We start from the raw sequence: 22,839 nt of genomic DNA, 5'->3' as shown, positions 1-22,839 counted from the left end.
CGTGCGTGTTTTCTCTCTCCTTCTCTCTTTCTCTCTCAAAATAAATAAATAAACATTTAAAAAAAAGATGTGCTTGTTTTTAAAACAAAATTTGTCAAATCAGCCCTCAATCTGTAGTATATGAGGATGGTCATTTCAGTATATCCTTGCTAAATTTGTGGTTCAAGTGTTTCCTTTATTAACATGAAGATAATATTATCTAACAATAACCCTATTAGCTCATAGGGTTACTGTAAATAATAAATGAGTTAGCAATACATAAAATACTTAGAGCAATATTATGCACATTTTTTCCATTATTTACAAATTTCATAGGTAAAATTGGTTTCTCATTTTTTTCATAGTTATTAGGGATATATGGAATATATTTTCATATATTTATTGGACATTTTTTCTTTCATTAATTGTCTATTCAGATCTTTAGCACCACTTTCTAATGGTTGCTTGATTATTTTATGCCTTCTTTGTATATTGAGGATATCAATTGTGTACCTGACATAAATGTTTCAAATATTTCTCTCAGTTCCTGGTTTTTTACCTTTAGTTTTGTGTTTCTTTACAAATATGTTCTTTACAAATTTTCCTCTTTTTATATAGAATTTAGGACCTATATTAATCCAGTATGACCTCATCTTAATTTGACTGTATCTGCCAAGACTTTATTTCCAAATACAGTCACATTCACAGGTTTCTGTGAACATGAATTTTGGCAGAACAGTATTCAACCCATTACATGAAGTAATTTTGTATCCCAAGATCACAAAAATATTCACCTATATTTTGTATGTATGTATGTATGTATTTTTACATTATTCTTTAATCTATCTGAATTTCCATTGTTTTCTGATGTAATTAATGTTAATCATTTAGGCTGGGTACATTATCTTGAAACTTTTTTCAAGTGGTAATGGAAAGGTAAAATATCAAATGTACCATTTAAATAAAAACTTAGAAGTTTCACACACACACACACACACACACACACACACACACACACACACACAGTGAGAGAGACAGAGACAGAGAGAGAGAGACAGAGAAATAAGAAAAAATTAAGAGGACAATTTGATGACCCAGAACAAGCCAAAGAAATACCAGGCTTACCCATTGCAAAATAAATGTTCATCACTCTTGGAAATCTTAGTATTCATCCTAAATCTTAGATTTACATAGTTTTATGAGGATGAACTCACACCGTGATTTATCAGGGGGTGCTCAGCTGAACAGAAGACATTCGTAGTACAAAATGCCTTTCAGTATTTTTTTGTTTTCTATGACATCACATGTTTGCTTTCATGTCACACTTTCCCTCAGATCTGGCTTTCAGATGCATGAACGCTCCACCTAGTGCACTGGCTTCATTCATTTCCATGTTGTCCCTCCTCATCCTGGAGCAGATGTCCTGGCAGAACTCTGCTTGTTCCCCATATACTTTCCTGTAAGTCACATTGGATTCTTCAGTGATCTTCAATTATACCAGCGTTTAATGGGATCCTCCTTGGATTGTCTTGCTGTCTGTGTTATGTTACAGTTTGCAATGCCTTGTGCTTTGGTTCTCCCTAACAGTAAAGAATATATATATTTTAGTCTCTGAGACTAAAATCCTCTCTATCCTGCCTGAAATGTCTGTGAGTAGACTGGTATGCTAATTTATCACACACCGGTTATTTTTTTCTTGAAAACTGTATACTTCTACTGAAGATTTTAGGTGGTTGTATATCCTATTAAAAAGATTGTATTCAAGGGGTGCCTGGGTGGCTCAGTCGGTTAACCGTCCGACCTAGGCTCAGGTCATGATCGTGGGTTGGAGCCCCCCATCGGGCTCTGTGATGACAGCTCAGACACTGGAACCTGCTTTGGATTCTGTGTCTCTCTCTCTTTCTGCCCCTCCCCTGCTCACACTTTGTCTCTCTCTCTCTCTCTCTCTCTCTCAAAAATACATAAACATTTAAAAAAAAAAAGGATTGTATTGAAGAAATTGCATCCACTGCAGTAATTTCTGGGTTGTATAGCTTCCAATTAACATAAGATTTAAGTTGTTCTTCAAATTGATGCATACATTGAATATTAATCTACCTAACAGCAAAATTGGAAGAAATTATTTTTCAGTCAGTTACTAAATACACCCTAGTGAAAATACTCCTTTTGGATCTAGACTTCTGGGTTCTGGGAAGAAATAGAAGCTAAATCAATAGGCTAATATTAAGTTACATAAATATTAAAACAATACAAGAAAAACCATTTTTTGGCAGAATGAATCACCTTATCAATAACTTTTATCTTATAAAGCTTAGTTTAGAAAGTAAATGGCTAAGTACTATTAGGACACATGGACATTAGAACTCTTTGGGTGTTCATTATTTCATATATGAATATATCTAAACATTGTTATATTTAGACACAAAATTTGCAGATGTATGCCAGGCCCCATTCTCAACTGCTTCTGCAAGACCACCAGCAAAATTGTTTCTACATATAGATATTACCATAAGCTCTCTGGGCTCCCCTGGGTTTTTCTACATCATTGTCATCATCAATACCCAGTCACTGGAGATCAACTAGGTGCTTTCCTTGGAAACAAGCTTTTACTCTACAACAGTTATGGATGCTGACAGAGGGCTTTGGTTCTGGGTGAGACAATCTATCCTAAATAGAATATTTAGTCTAGAGATTTTAACAAATTTCTAAAGGTTTTGTTCTGTAACCAGATTGCTGTGAAGGCCTGGTTATCATTATGACCCATCCATTCTATTTATCCAACAAATAATTATTTAATGTCTACAATGTGCCAGGCCCTGTTCCAAGTATTAATGCACTAAACAGAAAATAATTCCCTGCTCCTATAGAATGTACTATATGGTAGATCCTCTTTAACCAAAACTGCAAGTTCCATAATCTCTTAAGACGAACGTTCCAAAAAGGATGTTGGAACACCAGAAATAAACAGACTTTTTATTGAGATCTGATAAGAATAACATTTTTTGATACAAGAATAAATAGGAGATCTTAATCGTGTAGGTATGAGTTGTGAGAAGGAAGAGGGCCCATATCAGTATTTTAATAACAGTGGAAAAAACTATATGAGGTCAGGTGTTACTGTCATCGGGGTGAAATGGCTGTATAGAATATATGTTGGGTCAAAGAAGGGTGTTGGCCAGTTGGACCCCCTCTATAGTCATTGGAGGAGTATGTTCATTAATGGGGCGGGGGAGGTTCCAAGCAGCAATGCAAGACACAAATCAGCTGGTTTGGGGTTACACATTTTTGGAATTCTAGGTTATGGGTAAGAACAGCACCAACCCAAATGCTGTGCTCATTTGGTCCTTCCTTGAATCTTTTTGTCCAACAGTGGAATGCTCAATGACAGGAGAAAGCCTCTTCATAAACAATAATGATTTGTGTCTGATGTCAGCTGCGAAGCCATCTAGAAACAATCCCTTACCATCGCCCTGCTCAACTGAACAGCTGCCATTTCCCTGGCCTAGCTTGTACCCTTGTAGATCTGGGCAACACAAACAATGGTCCTGCACCTGCTGCCAGGCCTGCCAGAATGACGGTGGTGCCATCGTTCAAGCCAGGAGGAACATGACCATAAAACACAGACACGCGCCCTTGCTAGCTCAGCTGTTCTCCTCCCTGGTGCTCTCTCCTGCCAGACCAACAACGGGTCCAGTTTGCCTCACAACTGTGGCATGGACACAGAGGCATCACGGGAAGCAGACCTTCTGGAGAGACAAAAAATAAATCCGGTCAAGTCCAATTTAGCTTCATTAACTTCCCGTGGGAGAAAAAATGTAACTTGAGTGTTAGACAGGGTCACACGTGAGACTCCCTATTCCAAATGCCGGTTCTCTTTGTTTTCTTCTTATACTTTCATCTGTCGTTTCCCTTTGTCAGCAGGATTGGGCTGAGATATAGTCTTATTTACTGGACCCAGGGAAGGGAGATAGGGCTTTCACGATTGCTATCTCCTCCTTGACTCTCTCTTCCCTGGTGATTTTCTTGACATCCAGGCTGCAATCACCACTCCTCCTGTGATGACTCCACCAAACTATAACTTCAGTTTAGATCCTGGACATTTGGTGCTGGAAGCAACCATTGAAATTATCCTAACTCCCAAATTTTATAGATGAGAAAACTGGGGGGCACCTGGGGGGCTCAGTCAGTGAAGCAGCTGACTTTTGATATCGGCTCAGGTCATGATCTCACAGCCCGAGATTGAGCCCCGTGTCAGGGGCTCTGTGCTGGGCGTGGAGCCTGCTTAAGATTCTCTCTCTCTCTCTCTCTCTCTCTCTCTCTCTCTCTCTCTCTCTGTCCCTCCCCTGCTCATGCTTGCATGCTATTTTTCTCACAAAAATAAATAAATAAACACTTAAAAATTTTTTTAAACATGAGAAAACTGAAGCTGTGACATGTTATGTGACCTTCCAAGCTTACACAAAGAAGGCGCTAGTAAAAACCAGATTACCACCTGGACCCCTGACTCCCAATTTAGTGCTCTCTCCATCCTACCCTGTTGTCTGTGGTATCTCTCACAACAGCTCATCCCCTCCCCTTATTTTGATTTCTGTTGCCACTTCTGTGTTCCAAGTGGTCATTAATTTTTACATGCCTCTGTAATAGTTTTCTGGCTGATATCCTACCTGCATTCTCAAATCCGTTCTAAGATAAACAGTGCAGATTACATCTTTAGAATCTTTAAAAGAGCTGGGTTTTTTTGTGATTATTCTAACTCAAAAAACTTTAATGGTTTCTTATTGCCTCAAATTAGGTCTAAAGTGGATTCAACCCACTGTATCTGCCTACCTCCAGTTCCCTATTCTTGCAATGATGCTCATGCTTTTCTATTTACTGCTCCTTCTAGTTGGAAAGACCACCCCACATCTCTGCCCGTCAATATCTCCCCAGCCTTCAAAACTCAAATCAACTGTCACCAACTCCATCTATTATTCCTCACATTGACTGTGCTTTCCCATGACACTTAATTTTCTCTCTCACATGGCATCCAAGTCCACAGTGTAGTTACTGGTGTATGTATTTTATCCCTTCAAGTAGACTTCAGATTTTTCCATGCCTGAGATTCTCTCCTATACAGTTGTATACTTGCCTCCCCCCACCCCCAACAGCACTTGATACACTTAAATATGGTGGGCCCTCAATTGAATGTCATACTATTTGAGCAAAATGTGACAACAATATAGTTTCTTAGCTTAGAAAGTTCATTTTGACTTTGTAATCTGCACTCGTAGCTGCACTGTATCTTGGAATTAGGAACCAAGGCTTAAGAAAAAGGGATTTTTTTTTCCTTTGTGTCTTATTTTTAAAAATTTTTCAGCAGGCAGTATCTTTTTAAAAAATGTTTCATGGGGGTGCTTGGCTGGCTCACTCGGTTGAGTGTCCGACTCCACCTCAAGTCATGATCTCATGGTTCATGAGTTCGGGCCCCACGTCGGGCTTGCTGCCGTCAGTGCAAAGCCTGCTTTGGATCTTCTGTCTCCCCCTCTCTCTGCCCCTCCCCTGCTTGCATTATCTCTCTCAAAAATAAATAAATATTAAAAGATAAAAAATAAATAAGTAAAAATGTTTTAATTGCAGTAAAATACACAATAAAACAAAATAACATAAATGTACTATCTTGACCATTTTTAAGCATAGTATTAAATACATTTGTATTGTTGTGTTACCGTCATCACCATCAATCTCCAGAACTCTTCATTTTGCAAAACTGAAACTCTACCCGTTAAACAGTAACTCTCCAGTCCCCTCTTCCTTCAGGCCATGAAAACAACCATCCCACTTGCTGTCTCGGTGAATTTGTCTACTCTAGGTACTTCATGTAAATGAAATCATACATTATTTGTCTTTTTGTGATTGGCTAATTTCACTTAGCATAACGTTTTCAAGTTTCATTCGTCTTGTAGCATGTGTCAGAATTCCTTCCTTTTTAAGGCTGAATAATATTGTTTTTTTAATTTTATATTTTTAAGTAGGCTCCATGCCCAGTGTGGAGCCCAATGTAGGGATTGAACTCATGACCCTGAGGATCAAGACCTGAGCTGAGACCAAGAGTCAGATGCTTAACCAACTGAACCACCCAGGGTCCCCGAGGCTGAATAATATTCTATTGTGGGTTTATGTCACATATTATTTATCCATCCATCCATGGATGGACACTTGGATTGCTTCTATCTTTGGGCCATTATGAGTAGTGCTGCTATGAACATAGGTTTACAAATACCTCTTTATGACCCTGCTTGCAATTCTTTTGAATATATACCTGGAAGTGGAATTTCTAGATCATATGCCGTTTTTAATTCTATTTTTAATTTTTTGAGTGACTGCCATACTATTTTCCACAGCACTTGCACCATTTTACATCTGAAAGTGAGATTCCTTTTTTTTTTTTTTTAATCTTCCAAAAGTCTAAGATGTAATAGAACAACTGAAGTAAAAGATAATAGAAACTGCAGCTCTACGATCCAAGCTGCTTCAGTCAGATGAATCACAGCTGGGTGTTCGGAAGCCAATTCCATGTGAAGAATATGACACAGAACCCTGGAGTTCCTGAGCCTGACTGCGCATCCTCCCACCAGATATCTTGAGCTAGAACCTCTGGGAACCTGCAAACACATAGAACTCCTCCGGTGGTCATATGGCCCGGGTGTATGTGGAGAGTTTTCTCATGGACTATGAATATGCCCACAAACTTGTTTTGCTGATGGTATTGGGGCTGGCAGAGAGGAATAATGAGTTAGTATTTATTTTTAAATATCTACTTGTTTAAACAGATTCATAGTCATAGTCACACCTGGGAACAGGACCCCTTCATGTGCTTAACTCCAGAGTGGTGGGGCAGATGGACTCTGGGGCCACATCCTGCAGGGAAGAATTGAATGGAATAATAGATGGGTGTCCAAGAAATCAGTGACTGGGGAGTTGATTGGCTCTCCGTGTGGTGGACAGAGGATGGTAGAAGAAGGAAGGCAACAGAGAATCCAAGAGTAGGCAGAACTTGGAAACCAGGTAGTTGGGAAACAAGTTGGATCAGGGGAATTCATCAGTAGGGAGCAGGGGTAAGATAAAATAGAGGGTAAAGAAGAAAAATCCTAATTCTAGAGGGAATGAAGTTTTTGGAAGTTCACAGATTAAGAAATCAGGCATAAAATAATAACAAGGCTAACATTAAAGGTGACATCCTTCTTTCCATAACTTTTTCATTTGGTCGCCCTTTCATCTATGCAGCGACAATCAATGCAGACCTTCTTGGTGCTTGGCATTATTACTCTGGGCCCAGAGTGCTCTCCCGGAATCCTCCGATTCTTGTTACTCAAGGTAAGGAATGGTCCAGCGGACTCACCATAGAATATTGTTCCTAACACCCTATAAACTGGTTGATTCGCTTACTTTAAGTAGTGTGTTTTCCAAACAGTCCTAGCCTGTAAATAAAAAATGGGCGCTCTTTCAGCAGACATTTCAATAGTACCATTAAACAAGGGCATTTGGGGCACCTGTTGAGGCTCAGTCAGTAAAGCGGCCGACTTCAGCTCAGGTCATGATCTCATGGTATGTGAGTTCGAGCCCCGTGTCGGGCTCTGTGCTGACAGCTCTGTGCTGACAGCTCAGAGCCTGGAGCCTGTTTCGGATTCTGTGTCTCCCTCTCTCTCTGCCCCTCCCCCACTCATGCTCTGTCTCTTTCTCTCAAAAAATAAAATAAACATTAAAAATTTTTTAAAAATATAAAAATAAAAAGGGCATTTGGTCTTCAGCATTATTTTGATTTCTAATTTTGCTGACACACCCTTGATTAATTTAGGGAACCATTGCCTAATCAGTAGATATTTTCCCCTGATGTTGTTTTGTCTTAAAAAAAAAAAACCTCTCTCCCCTGTGCCCTGCTTTATGCACTTTCATTGCTTATTAATGTGTGAATAGGAGTAGGAAAAATAACAAAACTAAAATTAGTCGTGTTTCCTACTTTTAGCAGCAGTGATGTGATTTACTAGAGGAGGAAATTGGAACTGTGAACTAAAATTAAACTCTTGAATTATCTGAAGATTTCACTCATTCTTGTTATTCCTAACCCCAGGAAAGAACTCTGTGTTTACCACGAGGCAGGAAGCTTCATGCAAGAACACAGTTCAATTCCAAACACTTCCTGCCAATTCTGAACAAGCATAAATTGTGTTTATATCTCAAACATTTAGGTTAGCAATCTTAATTTAAAATATGCTTCCTATAATTTCATCACTTATGTATTTGTTAATTAAACTGGTAATGTTATAAAAGTCAAATTGAGTTTCGATTTAGTTTTGCAATTATATTTTTCACCACCTAAAACAGTTTTATAGCTAAGTATAAATACAGAGCATTCTTTGAATAGATAATCATCATTACCTAAATTAAGCAAGTGTTTGGGGGTTCCTTCAATCTTCTAATGGCACATTATTTCTGACTTTAACTGACAAGAGGCTGACTTACCTGCCCCATGGTAAGTGAATCACCAATAACTTTAATTGCATCCAATATTCCCTCTGAAACTGTGCTCTTTTTTTTTTCTTCTTGATTTGTACTATCTTCGTGACAACTTGGTTGTTAAATAGGTGTTTAGGGTTATCACCTCTGAGAGTTTCTGTGGAAGACATTCAATGCATTGGAAGTAGAGACAGAAATACTTATTCTGCTCTAATCTTTGTTATCTTAAGCAAAAATTTAATATAAAAATTCAACAGAGATGCTTTGTAATGGCAAAATCCAATGTGTTATGACTGGTCCATCTTTTTATTTCTAGTCCATCATTTGTCAAAGTTGTTGTAAGTATCGCTAACCCACAGGATGCTCCACAAAAAGTGGTTCTGAGGTAGAAGACTCTGGAAAATGTTGAGCTGCATTCTCATCTTTGGAGAGGTCCAGGCCAATTAGTGTATTACAGATTGAGTAACCTGTGTAAATTTATTCGAGTCTTTCCTACGGTTATTCAGAAAATCTCTTTCTCCTCCATGGAAATAATATTCCAAAAAACACTGCTTTTTTTTCATGCTTAAAGCACATTTACTAGTGTCTGTGTCATGACCCTATGGTAAACCCATAGCACAAAAAGAAACTGCTTTCTGATCAACAAGTCTTGTGTTACCTTTAAAACACAATGGGGATTCCCCATTACATGGCATATCCTTCTGTTCAGAAAGTTGGCTAGATGATGCCTAGCAAATAATGCCAGGCGGTTAAAATTGGGTTGCTGAGGAAAAGTACAACAATCGAAATATTCCTTGGGTTTATAGCATCTTCAATAAATTATAAATCAAATGTATACATGCTTGAAATTACTATTAGCTTCTTGCAGAAAGAACAAGTATTCATAGGGATGTTAGCATTGATATGTCTTCCTTCAATGAGACGAACCATTAAGTTCTAGTTCTTGTTATAGACCGTCATTCTTGCCAACACATTTTTAATTCTTATAACTAAAGAAGTGACAGTTTTCTCCTTCTCTGTTTTGACTTTTCCTTAAACTGATACTACTTTTCAACAAAAATTTGCTGTTTTCCTCTTACACAAATGAGTTCTTACTTTACATGGGACTGATATTTGCAGGAGCCTTTCAGCTGTTTGAGGACATAGCACAGGATGGACATTGGCATCCATGCACTTCTGTCCCAGTTTTGCAAACAAACCCATTTAGCCTCTTGCCAAATTTTCACACTGTGGACGCTGATGCAATGGACCTCAAAGTATCCAGGCTTGGGGAATAGATTAACGTTGAATGTAAAAGATGGAAGTCACCTCAGAAATCATTCAGTTCAGGAGCCCTCAGTGCTGGGCAGCTTGAACACAAACAAACCAGCAAACAAACAAACAATGCTTAAGGGCCCAGCACATGAAAGGTTTAGATTTAATTGATCTTGGGTGGAGTCTCAAGTCTGGGATTAATTTCTTTTTAATCTCCATTGGGGAGGGGAGATAAAAGTGCAGAGCAATTGAGAGCAATTAATCATCACAAATTTCATTTTATGAGTGAGGGATTTCTTGAGCAGTTAAATGATTTGCTTGCTTACTGCTGCAAAATTAATTAGCTCATTTGAATCAGGACACATTCAATCCAGATCTTCTGACTCTTCACCAGTACACTTCTGTCATATGGAGCTACCTCTCCTCACCACTCTCCTTAGCTGTGTGACCTGGGCAAGTCATACAACTCCTCTGTTACCTTGTCAATCGTACCTGACAAGAACCACCGCAGGATCAACTAATCAATGGAAAACATGCCTGTGCAAATTTAGATAGCGTCGCTAATTCATTATAAATGATCCAAACCACATTGTTCATTTGCGCTGATTAGTGCAATGCTTCCCATCAGCTTTCACTTGGAAAAGTGTTTTCCTCAATTCGTATTTGAAATACCTTGGCATGTTATTCACTCCCAGATTCCGTGTCTTTCTGGAATCTACTGAGAGTTTTTCACACTTCTGTGCCACCATCGAACCCACCCTGAGACACAATCCCTTTTTAATAGTTTTTCAAAGGGAAACAAAAAAAGGAATCCTTAAATAAGTGTTCTACCCCCGTGTCCTGGGCTATGACAGTGCTTTGCGATACCACAAAATAAGAAGCAAGAACAAGTGAAGAGAAAATACTTTCTCCACACTTTCCCGTGGGGACCCAGCCAGCAGCCTGGCCCCTGGGAAGTGGCCCGCGTGCTTTCCTCACCTGCGGCATTCCTGCCCCCATGAGCTCAGCACGGCCCGTTATCCACACTCCCAGCTGCTGTCTCCACGCCAGCAGAGTGTCCATTCTCAGTGGGTCAGCTCTACACCCAGAGGAAGACTACAGCAGAGGACAGAGGAAGGCCACACACGGGGTTGTGTGCGGGACCGCCAGTGTGTCTCTGCAGAGCGTATGAACTGGGTTGCCTTGATGCTGGAACTCTAGCTAGTTCTTGGAGTACCCTTTAGAATCTCGACATTGTAGGCCACTGGGGATAGTTGGGTTGTCTGACCGGTGACTACCAGTCTAAGCTCTCAGCTACTAACCTGGGAAAATGCAAAAAGTACCACTGACAAATGCCTAACTGACCCCTGGATACACAGACCCAGAAAGTGCCATTATTTCTAGGCCATCAGGATTTAACTTGATGTTCCACTGGGAATTACAGGGCTTCCTGTGTGATCCTCATTACCGTGAATAACTGAATGTTGGAAGTATGTCAGAGAGTTTCTGTGGACAATGTTTTCCACCTATCTTAAAGTGATGGCGGTTTGTAGGAAAATCATTTCATGGAAGGTTCCTAGAACGTGCTGATCTAAGCAGCTAACATCCGTCTCTCTAAATCAAGTCATGCCATGGTTTCAGCTTAATTACCGGAATAGGTGTTCAAGCTAAAATCAGTAAATACCAGAAAGTAAGTATTATCGTAAAACAGATTGCAGTTCCAGTAAAGGTGCTGTCTATGAACAGCACCAGTCTATGAAATGTGCTGATTACAGATGTCCATCAGCCCCAATCCTAAATGATATAGATTATAGAACAAAAGGGGAGGGTGCCCACAGTAGCCAGGACAGATGCTCCTAGTAAGGCACCACAAATCAAAATCAAATCTAAATGTTCACAAATGATATGTTGTGACCAGGAGGAATAACATCAGACAGACTCGGGTTTTATAACTGCTGTAGGTGACAGTCTTCTTCAGGAAAGAAAGGGGGAGCTCCATTTTTAATTCAATGCCTATTTTAAAAATTTGTTTTATGTTTATTTAGTTTTGAGAGAGAGAGAGAGAGAGAGAGCAGGGGAGGGGCAGAAAGAGAGGGAGACACAGAATCCGAAGCAGGCTCCAGGCTCTGAGCTGTCAGCACAGAGCCTGACACAGGGCTCAAACCCATAAACCCTGAGATCATGATCTGAGCCAAAGTCTGACTGAGCCACCCAGGTGGCCCAATTCAATGCCTGTTCGAAAACCTTCATCTACATCTATATGACTTGCATACAGCAGGCGCCCAGTGATGTGAGCTAAATGAATCCTGTAGATAGGAAGAGGAGAGAACATGTTCCAAAGAGCTTTCCATCAGCCTTGTTGCTCAGCATTGTCTGCCTCCAACTCACAGAGGAGGACTAGTGGAGGGGCAGGTAGGAGGGAAGGCAGGTGGTTGTTTTGCTATGAGAATTTGAATCAAGTTTCCTAAACTTCTGTCCAGTATCTTTATGCAAAGCTGGTATCCCTTTCTGGGAGTCTGATCTTTTCACCATTTATTTCCTAATTTCTTTTCCCATATAGGGGGACATAATGATCTCTTTGAACCTGAGGATGTGTTAGGCCTTTTACCCTCAGGCTGTAAACCCCCTGAGAGGGTAGCTGTATTTCTTTCCTAGCATAATAGGTGTTCAACAGATAATTGTGCATTCATGTTAGATGTATGTCTTATGCAACGGCTTCACCAATGAGGCCACTGTCAGCCAAGAGATTTTTCCGTTCATGCCTTTATATTCTGGACACTTTCCCATCGATACAGATGTGCTTCATTTCTCTCTTAATTTATCCTCCTGCCCTCCCTCCCAGTGTCCTCCTCAACCTCACCCCCTTCTATAGCTTAAGGCTCTAAGTCTCACTGCTTTGGGGAGAATTAACTCCTACTTCATTGATATGACTAGAGCTAGTGATAAAGATGTACACAGCTTACCTTGAAAATTTGTTTCAACTTCTAAAAAGTATAATGCCCGTGCCTTCCTCCTGAATTATTTTATTACAATTAAGTTTTTCATAAATGAAAGGAAAATTGGATTGATCCAAATTGGATTGATCCAAATTCTTAGTTCAAGACATGGTCACTATGGGCTCACGCATAGTGTCATCTTAAAACCTTTTGTTTATCTATTTGATAACGTAGTGAACCTTCAAGAACACACTGCCTGACACAAACCCTGGAATGTTGCCAATAACTTAGGTCAGCCAGTGTGTTCCAGTTACCGCCTCCAGTGCACAGGAGCCACTCTCCTGAAGTTTGTCTTTATCTATCATCCCTAGGCTTTTGCAAATGTGGTTTTCATCACATATATGTCTAGATGATATATTGTTTAGTTTAATTGCTTTTTGAACTTTTTGGAAAGGATATCCTGTTGTCTGAGGTACTCTCGCACTTGCCTTTGTCACTCAACACTACCTTCCAATGATTCATCCATGAATCTCCTTTTACAACAAAATAGATTTATCTTTAAATGCAAAAAAAAAAAACCCCACAAAAGCAAAACCCAAAAACCCACAAAAAACAAAACAGCAAAAAAAACCCCCCAAATCACCACCTAAAATGCTTATATATTCTCTTGCTATAAATAGTAGGTCCCTGAAATTTAGGTTATGTTAAAGCATAAGACCAACTTCTGTAGAATAATATCTAGAGTAAAATGTGAGACTTTGTCTCATTTATTCTCAGTAACTTCAAGTAAGGCTAATACAAGAATAAATGACCCATTAATGTTCATCTATGTGTCATGCTGTTGCTATTTTCTACTACTTTTTTTTAAACATTTATTTATTTTTGAGAGACAGAGCAAGACAGAGCATAAGCAGGGGAGGGACAGAAAGAGCAGGGGACACAGAATCCCAAGCAGGCTCCAGGCTCTGAGTTGTCAGTACAGAGGCCAACACAGGGCTTGAACTCACGGGCTGCAAGACCATGACCAGAGCTGAAGTCAGACGCTTAACCGACTGAGCCACCGAGGGACTCCTCTAATACTTTCTATCAATTTGTTACACGAGGTAGGATACAAAAAATAATTTTACTTTAGGGGTGCTTGGGTGGCTCAGTCATTTAAGTGTCTGACTCTTGATTTCCGCTCAGGTCATGACCTTACCATTGATGGGTTCAAGCCTTGAATCAGGCTCTGCAAGAGACACAGTTCAGAGCCTGCTTAGGATTCTCTTTCTCCCTCTCTGCTCCTCCCCAACTCATGGTGTCTCTCTCTCCCTCAAAATAAATAAACAAAAGTTAAAAATTATATATATATATATTTTTACCTTAATATATACAAAAACTTTCTGTGCATCTTTTTAATATGATGCTCAACAATTTGATTCAAAAGATTTCTCCTGTTAGCCTCATATGTAGTCTTTCTAGATTATGAAAATACATCTCAGAAAGGTATTTCTGTTGCCATTTCTTGCCCAAACAGTAGCAAACACCCCTCAAACTTTTCTAGATAAGTTTTCTAGGCTCCATACTATTATAACTCAGAATTAAACTCCCTGGACTCTTTTGGGATTGCTCATTGGAACTTAGTCTTTGAATCTTCTGAGACTTGGCCATTAATAATCTAAGCTGATTCTGTCACTCAGTAGTTGCCCAACTCACCACAGAGCTGCAGCAGCAAATCAATCTGGCCCCAGACGTCCACTCTGCAGGCCTGGAGGAAGCTGGACAACTCCTCATTCTCCAGCTGGAGGACTCAGACCCTCACACACCAGATCTCTCCTGCCAGGCTATTTGCACAGCAGCATGGAATTCTGATTTAAAAAAAAAAAAATTAAGCCTCAGGAGCTGGTGTTGAGGTTCTGGCTGTATGAAAGATGAGTCTGAGATATCAGAAATAAAAATACAGGATGAATGGCTGAAAAAAATCCAGAGTCTAGTTCTTGCCTTGGTAATAGTACAGAGGAAATCTCTAAAATGTTAACCAGAGACTGTGATTCTAACAAAAGAGGAAAGGTTTCTTCGTTTCCTGTGGCCTCAAAGAATAGCTGTAGTTAAGGAACCAACTTTGAAATGAATTACTTTGATTATATGATTGCAGTCTTCTTGTGTGTTTGGCCAAGACCCTGCTGTGTTCAGCATTCTAGTGGGTGCTGGAGAGGACCCAAAAGGAAGAAAAGAAACTAACATTTATTACATGACCAGCACTGTGTGAGAGACACTTCTCCTTTACAGCTGGGGTAACTGGTGGCCAGACAGGTTACCTAACTGCCATGCTGTATAATAGTTTCAGCACTAGGTCTGAGTGCAAAGCCCATGTTCTTTCCATAATAGCATTTCCTACTCTTAAGTAATTTTAGAATCTAATTGAGGAGAAGGGTGCAGGTGGGCACATGCACACACACACACACACACACACACACACACACACACACCCTATAGTATGTTTATTGATGGCCAGGAGACTGGATTGGACGAGAATTGTCACTGGAATGAAAGAAGAGAGGTAGAATCCATACGGAGAAATGCTGGTCCAGGGTTCAAGCTCAAGCTAATAACCATCAGGCAACAGAAGAGAGGCTTAAGTAGGACGGCTTTGTTAAAGACGGATCTTAGAAAAGCTAATCTGATTATAGCAGTCCAGATTTGATGGCAGTGATCATACGACAGAAGAGAAAGTGTCCCATAGGAGGGTCCCATTTTTTTAGAACATGGTACATGGTAAATAAAGGTTTATTAAATGAAAAATGGAGATATTGTGAATGAGGATGCGACAAAACTCAATATATATATATATATATATATATATATATATAGAGAGAGAGAGAGAGAGAGAGAGAGAGAGAGAGAGAGAGAGTCATTCAAAAACAGTGCAAAGACAGAAATTGTTCCTTTTATTTCTTTCATATCTTCAGTGCCTATGGCCATCTGGGCACAGAGGGGGTACTTAATAAATACTTTTCTAATCCACTAAATGTCTTTGCAGCATAATCTAAAAAAGACTTATTTTCGTTTACGCAACATCAACTCACCACATGGAAACTCTTTATCCTTTCTGCTCTCATCCACACCCTGCTGGTTGGAAGACTTACAGTTAGAGTTCTAAGAGAGTGGGATTTTCTAAAACTGTGGAGGGAACACAGAGCCACTGTGGTGCTATGTTGAAATAGTAAAAGATGCTTTGCAGAAGCCTTAGGGAAGTGTTAATAAAAAACAAAACAAAAGAAAACAACGACAAAACCCCAACCCTCTCTCTCACATGGTCACTACTTCCATTTTTACCTTATGTATTATCTGAAGCCTCACCTCTTCTTCCTTGTGGATATAACTGGTTTGCCCAGAAGCATCCTTTTCTTTGTGGAACCTAATTTCACCTTTCCGGGTGGTTCTGGTGGGGCTGTCAACAACATCTCCTCATTGCTGAAAGGTGCACTTGACCTGTGAGGGTCAGTCAGACTAGCCACTCTCCCAGCGGAGTAATTTAGCAGCATGAAGCAGGGCCAATTACAGTCTTTCATGAGTCTTGTCTCCAGGCCACCCGGCCACAGAGGATCTCTTCTGGAATCACACATTGTAAGAATAGGCTTATAGATGCCCTCAACTATCTTCCCCACCATATGAAAAGACTTCCTTCAGAATGAAGCCATCAACAGAGAAGGCCAAGTTGAGATACAGGAAGAGAGATAGATCCTGGCATCATCTGAATTCCTGCCTCATTCTGTGCTCACGGTAGGTACCACCCCTGGACTTCCCAGTTACATGGTCCAGAACTCCCCTTTCTGCTTGCTCTATATAGAGCTTGAGTTCTGTTGCACCTAAAATAAATCCCCGATGACAATCCTTCCTCCTTTCGCCACCCCTCCCGATCTGATTATTATTACCCGTCTCTCCTGGTTTCTTTCACACCTCTGCTAGAAGCTCTTCTGTCAGAAAAACTTCTCTAAGGGTATAGTTAAATTTCCTATTTTAGGACGCAGAAGCATGTAGAATAATGCACAGTGTGGTAGGTGCTGCTAAATGCAGATACTCTTCTTCGCCTAGATCTGATATATTCCATTTCGTCTTAGAGTGGATTCTCCACCAAGTGCTTCAGGGAAGATCTGCTTTCATCCTTGGGGCTGAGCAATCAGGGGGCTCCTTTCCTTTATGGAATGCCCAACCTTTAGTTCTGATTTAATTTTATTTTTTTAAGTTACTTTTCTCCATTTCCTTTGCTGCCCCTTTCTAGAACTCATTTTAAAGACTTTGGGATCTCCTCGAAGTTCCCCTAATTCTACTGCATTTTATTCCCTGTCACTAGCTTTTTGTTCCACTTTCTGGGGGGAGATTTGAACTCTATATTTTATGTCTTCTTCTGAGCCTTTCATTTCTGTCATCACAATTTTAATTTCTAAGAATTCTTTTTTGACCTTGAAAGTTGTTTTTATGGCATTTGGGGAATCATACATTGCATAAATCATATTTTGCTGAGGATATCAATGATAGATTTTAGGGAAAACTTTTATTTCCTCATGGTTGTTTGTTTTGTTCTATATCATTTATGTTGAAGGCTTTTCCACAGGTTCTGAGGATCTGAGGTATTTGCTCACATTTAAGGAGGAGGCCCATGGTGCTTGGGCAGAGCTTGTCAAGGGTGGACCCCCTGCAGTGAGACAGGCTCTTATGTCCCCCAAGGACGAGTTTCCAAACACCAACAGGAAGGCGTCTGCTGGGCTGAGCCTATGGGAGCTGAGTGCGAAGAAGAGCTAGGGGTGTAAGTGATCAGTTACGGGTTTGGTACCCTAACCTTCTGCTTTACCCTCTTTTCAGAATAAACCTCCAATCTCTTGCTTGTGTGGAAAGGGGCTGAAATCCAGGTTATGTGTGGAAGAAGATGAATATGGGGACCTAAATACTTCTTCAGCTGAACTTCACTAGCCTTCTGTTATTAGCTCACAGAAACCTCTCACGCCTGAGCCTTTGCGGGGAGTCTGTGGTGGGAGTCAGGTGGACCGTCCGCTTTCCCTACTCCTGGTTTTGGTTCTGACTCTAAAGATTCTGCTAAGTCTTCCATCTGCTTTCCATTTTCTAAGGTTTTGTTGTTGTTTCACCTCCTCTATTTTCTTAGGCTTCAGGTTTATGCAGTTTTAAGACATCCCTTTTGCCAAAATCCAGTCAAATATTTTCGAGACCGAGAGGGTAGTTCTATATGCCATTTTTACCTGAAAGTCTTCTTTCATTATTTTCATGGTATGGAGATCTTGCAAAGAAAATACATCATTTAAGTTATACATATCATAGGTTTAACCCAGACTGGACAACATCTCAGAAGGCAGTGTCTCCTCAGGCTTCACACTCATTTTGAAACAGGACCCAGCGCCAACCCACATTCCTGACAAGCCAGCTGGATCCCATGAAGCCTTAGTGATCAAGATCACTGTTTTCGTACTTTCAACTGAAGACGACACATTGTAGCGAGTGATGCGATTAAAAAACAAAAAATGAAAGTTTTCATATGCTGTATGAAGAAAAAATAATACTAATTAGAGATAAGATAGAGATTATGGTATGGGACTTAGAGAATAGGCAGATGTGTTTTGACAGTGATTGTACGATGGAGTAAATGAAAGCTCAAAGCCTCAGCCACCACAGGGCTGAGAATGCCTCTGTAGGGACACATAGGGACCCTGGAATATGAAGCTGAGGAGCTGAGCAAGCACGTGGCAAGGCACACTTCATACTACGGCACACTGAAACCCACGGCTGTCACTGCCTCACTTAGTCCAGCTTTTTTATACTAATTGTACATTCTAATTATTCATAGTTGATATTTAGGAATATAATTGATTTTGGTGTAAGTTTATATGCAACTACCTTGCTAAATCATGTACTCTATTTGTTTACTTAATTGTAGATAATTTTGAACTTTCTACATATACATGCATGTTATCTGCAAATAATTCATTTCTTCTTTTACTATCTTTATACCTTTTTTTTTTTTTTTTTTGTCTTGCTCCATTGCACTACTAAGGACTTCCATTTCAGTGCTAAAGTAGTGATAGCTGATATCGTTTTGTTCCCAACCTCAGGGGAAAAATTTTCAGTATTTCAGCATTAAATATGATGTTTGCTACACATTATCATAGATAATCTTTTATCAAATTAAAGAGCTTCTCTACTATTCTTACTTTGGTACATTTTTGCTTTTTGTTTTGTTTTGTCTGTTGGTCGTAAGTGGTTGTTGGATTTTATCAAATGCTTTTTGTTGCATCTATTAAAATTATAACATAATGTTTCCCTTTTATTCTGTTAGTATGGTGAATTATTAAGATCAATTTTTTAAATATTAAAGCAAACTTGCATTCCTGGAATAAGCTGAACTTAGTCTTGATATATTATCTCTATCCAGTAGGGATTAAATTTGCTAATATAGTGTTGGGATTGCTCATGAATCTCTCATGAAGTCTATAATTTTTCTTTATTTTAATATACTAATTCAATTTTAGTATAAAGGTTACACAGGCCTCATAAACAAGTCGAGGATAAGGAAGTGTTTCCATTATTCTTTCTCTGGATGACTTTGTATAAAATTAGTATTATTTCCTCTTTAATTATCTGCAAGAATTAATTGTTGAAGCTACTGGAGTTAAATATTTCTTTGTGGAAAGACTTCTAATTATACAGCCAATTTAGTTAATAACAGATACTCATCTTCTCTAATTTTTAGTGTCAGTCAGTATTGGTAATTTTTTGTGGGGGATTTTGTCTTTTTCATCTAATTGCTTTAATGTATTGACATAACATTTTTCATAATATTTCTATACATATTTTATGTCGGTAGGTTCTGTAGTGTCCCCTCTCTCATTCTTGATATTGGTAAATTGTTGCTTGTCTTTTTTTTCTTGATCAGTTTTACTATATGCCACATAATTGTATTAGTTTTTTCAAATAATCAACTTTTGGCTTTTTTGCTTTCATTAATATACATCTGTTTCCTATTTCAGGACTTTTCATTCTTATCCTGATTTATTTCTTCTTACTGTTTTTCAAACTTTTACTCAAGTTTGAGTGTATTATATTTTAATTATTTTGATCAAAATTACTCCTAACTTCTGATGTGATTCCTTTGATCAATGGGTTGTTTTTGAGAAGCATATTGCTTAATTTTAGAAGAGTTGATGAATATTCTAGTCATCTTTTTTATCTTGATTTCTAGTTTAATTCCTGGTTAATAAATTCTGTGGTGAGAGAAACTACTCTAAACTCAAAGCTTTGAAATTTGGTAAGACTTGCTTTATGGCCCAGCAGATATTCAATTCTTGTCCAAGTTCCTTTTGAGTATTTTGTTGCTTTGTGTAGTGTTCTGTATATGTTAACTAAATGCAGTTATTAATCATGCTGTTAAGGTATCATATATTTTAATTTTTTGGCTTTTTTTTAATCAGCACTGAGAGATGTATTAAAATCTCCCACTATTACAGTGGATTTGGTTATTTCTTCTTGTAGTGCTAAGTTTTGATTTATACATTTTGAATTTATGTTATCATATGCTTACAAATTTAAAATTGTTATATTTTCCTAATGAATGACCATCTATCTTTAAGAAATATCTCCCTTTATTTCTAATACTACTACTTTCTCAATCTACCTTTCTTTGTAATTAATTTCTAAAGTAAGTAATTTATAGTTGGGTTTTGCTTTTTAAAAAACCCAGCCTATCACTATATTTTTTCTTGAAGTTATTTTATAAACCAAGACAGTATATATAATCACATACTCTCTGTTGTCTCTAAAAATGCATATAGTATGAATCCAACAAAATTATTAAATTCAACTCTCAAATGGCAATAAAACTCCATTTATTCTCTTCTTTTCCTTTGTGTAATTATTGTAATGCATTTTGTGTTTAGGTATAGTATATTTATAGCATTAGATATTTAGGTATTATAGGTAAAATCTGTTTATTTCTTATTTTTAAAATCTTTTTATATTTTCTATTTCTCTTCAGCTTTCATCCTTTGTGCTAACTGCTCTGCTGCTATTTCTAGTTTCGTGTTTGCTTTTGGAATTATCTTATCCTTTATTTCAAATTACTTCTTGAATTCTGTCACTTCATTACTAAATTTTTTCCATTCTGACTTATGTTGTTCTTTCAGATCTTGCAATATATTCTCAATTTTTAAAAGATTTTTTGAAATAGTATATTACAATTTTTTTCTGTTTTTAAATGTGTTTGTAATATTTAACTTTAATGATTTGTCTCTCATTTTAATGTGAATTTAATATTCATGAACTTTTATAAAGAAGCAAACTTCAAGATAGATTTCAGAGTTTCTTTTCATGTTCTTGTGTCATGTTAAAAAAAAAAAAAAAAACCTGGCAGCTCTTTTTGAGGTTTTCTAGCTCGGTTTTCCTCCCCCATTTTAATCTGAACCTTGTCTTTCCTTCCTCTCTATTGTCTCTGTCCTCAGCTTTTATTCAGATCTAATTTTTTTCTCCTCACTGTGGGGTTCTGTCATGAATGGAATCATGACTAGTCCATTTTAGGAGTTCGCAAGGACCGGCCTGCTCCGTCCCTCCAGTCCTTATCACCAGACTGTTTGCACTGCTGTTGAATTGGGCAAAATCTCTCCTGGCTGCACTTGTCATGAATATGAATGAATGTGGTTTATGTGGGGACGCTCTGGTCCTCAGGTCTGACAGATGTCTGGTACTTCCCTATGCTTCTTCTCACATGGAAGCTAGTAACTGCTAGGTCTTGTGACTATTAGTAATCTGTTCCTATATTCTTGTATTTTGAAGTTAACAGGGATATTCTGTCACCCATTGTGTTGTTTGTGGATTTTTTATGTTGCCGTCTAGTTGTCTATCTCTTTTTATGTGGTATTTGGGAAGATCCAAAAATTATGTTGCCACCTCTGCCCCAGTCATCTCAGATTTCCTCCAAATAAGTTAGCAGTTCAAATGTAGTTTTTCTCTCTAAAGTCCTTACGAATTACATAGAAAGTTCCCATGACTTGGAAACTTATAAACATTTTTTAATATCTGCATTTATTACAGGAGAAGCTTTATTGCCTTGGGAAAAATTATAAAATGAATCCACAGTAATTTATAGTTGATTCACAACCCACAAATCATAAATTACTACCTAAAATGAGTTTTTAAATAAAATTTTTATTGATCTTTAGGATAAGGGAAATGACATAAAACCCAACAATGTCAGCAACGTTGTTGCTGGCAATTAATATTTTCTCAGAGTTTATATGTCCTACACACGTTCTGATTGGATTTATATGGATTGATTTATTTAATCCTCACACCAATCTTATAGGACAGGACTTACTGTTATTTTCATATTATGGATGATAAAACTGAGGCACAAGGAGTTTAAATAGTTAGCAATAATCACACAGTCACACAGAGGTAAGTAGGTACCAGCCCACTACTCTACTGTCTTCAAACATGTACTATCAGAAAGAAATATCTTCCAAAAATGGTTTAGAGGGCAAATTTTATTCTTCAGGTACTGTCATTGGAGTAAAATATGCATTTAAAAAATCAATATGGGATTTATAGAACAGAGTTGAATGTAATCCTGAGTAATTCTGCATGTATCTTGAGTCAAGCTAGAATGCTCTCCTAGGCACACAACTTCCTCTCTTCTTGGCTTTTTCTACACTTAGAACAACAGAAAATGGCATCAAGAGTAGGTAGGGAGTCATGGCAACCTTAATTCAGTCGCTTGATCCTGAGAACCAACATGTTTTCTGCCCGGTTTTCAGAAGTGTATAAAGAGGAGTTAGGCAAGCAGCAGGGAAATCGATGTTCTCACCTCACCTGAAACTCTGGGCTGTGCCTGCATAACAGCAGACCACCAAGATTTCAGGTGAACAAGTTCCTCCTTGACTCATACAAATGGGTCTTGACTTTCAATAACAAGGGGTTAATTTAGACAGACATCAGAAACCAACGCAGGCCCCAGTCACAGAGAGAGCCAGGAAAGACCAGAACCAGCAGCTTCTCCTGCAGAAGGCTGTGGTCTGCGTTCCACTCATCTGTTAGTTTTCCTGGTATGTTTTACACATCTTAATTTGTCCCTGTCTCCAAACAACCCACAAAAAAAGATAAGAACATTTTAAATATATATTTCCTTAAGCTTTTTAATAAGAAAGCATACATGACTTCT

The 22,839-nt window shown here is 38.5% G+C and overlaps 1 long non-coding RNA gene across 10 annotated transcripts in view; it reads right to left on the bottom strand.

Moving 5' to 3' along the window:
* The window catches only part of LOC122238695, an 83,542-nt gene that overhangs the window by 40,484 nt on the left and 20,219 nt on the right, over nt 1–22,839 (bottom strand). For 3 of the 10 annotated variants that reach the window (XR_006217762.1, XR_006217764.1, XR_006217761.1), the window contains exons 3-4: nt 8,479–8,629; nt 1,194–1,559 (exon numbers count right to left, since the gene is read on the bottom strand). The exons of 3 other annotated variants lie outside the window; for them this stretch is intronic. This is a non-coding gene — a long non-coding RNA (uncharacterized LOC122238695). Of the gene's footprint in view, nt 1–1,193; nt 1,560–8,478; nt 8,630–14,336; nt 14,489–22,839 lie in introns of all 10 variants that reach the window. 4 more of the 10 variants (XR_006217770.1, XR_006217767.1, XR_006217766.1 and 1 more) reach the window with 2 other exon arrangements.

Source organism: Panthera tigris, chromosome B2 (assembly GCF_018350195.1).
Source record: "Panthera tigris isolate Pti1 chromosome B2, P.tigris_Pti1_mat1.1, whole genome shotgun sequence".
Taxonomy (NCBI): Eukaryota; Metazoa; Chordata; class Mammalia; order Carnivora; family Felidae; genus Panthera; species Panthera tigris.
This window is presented reverse-complemented; position numbering and strand designations above follow the sequence as displayed.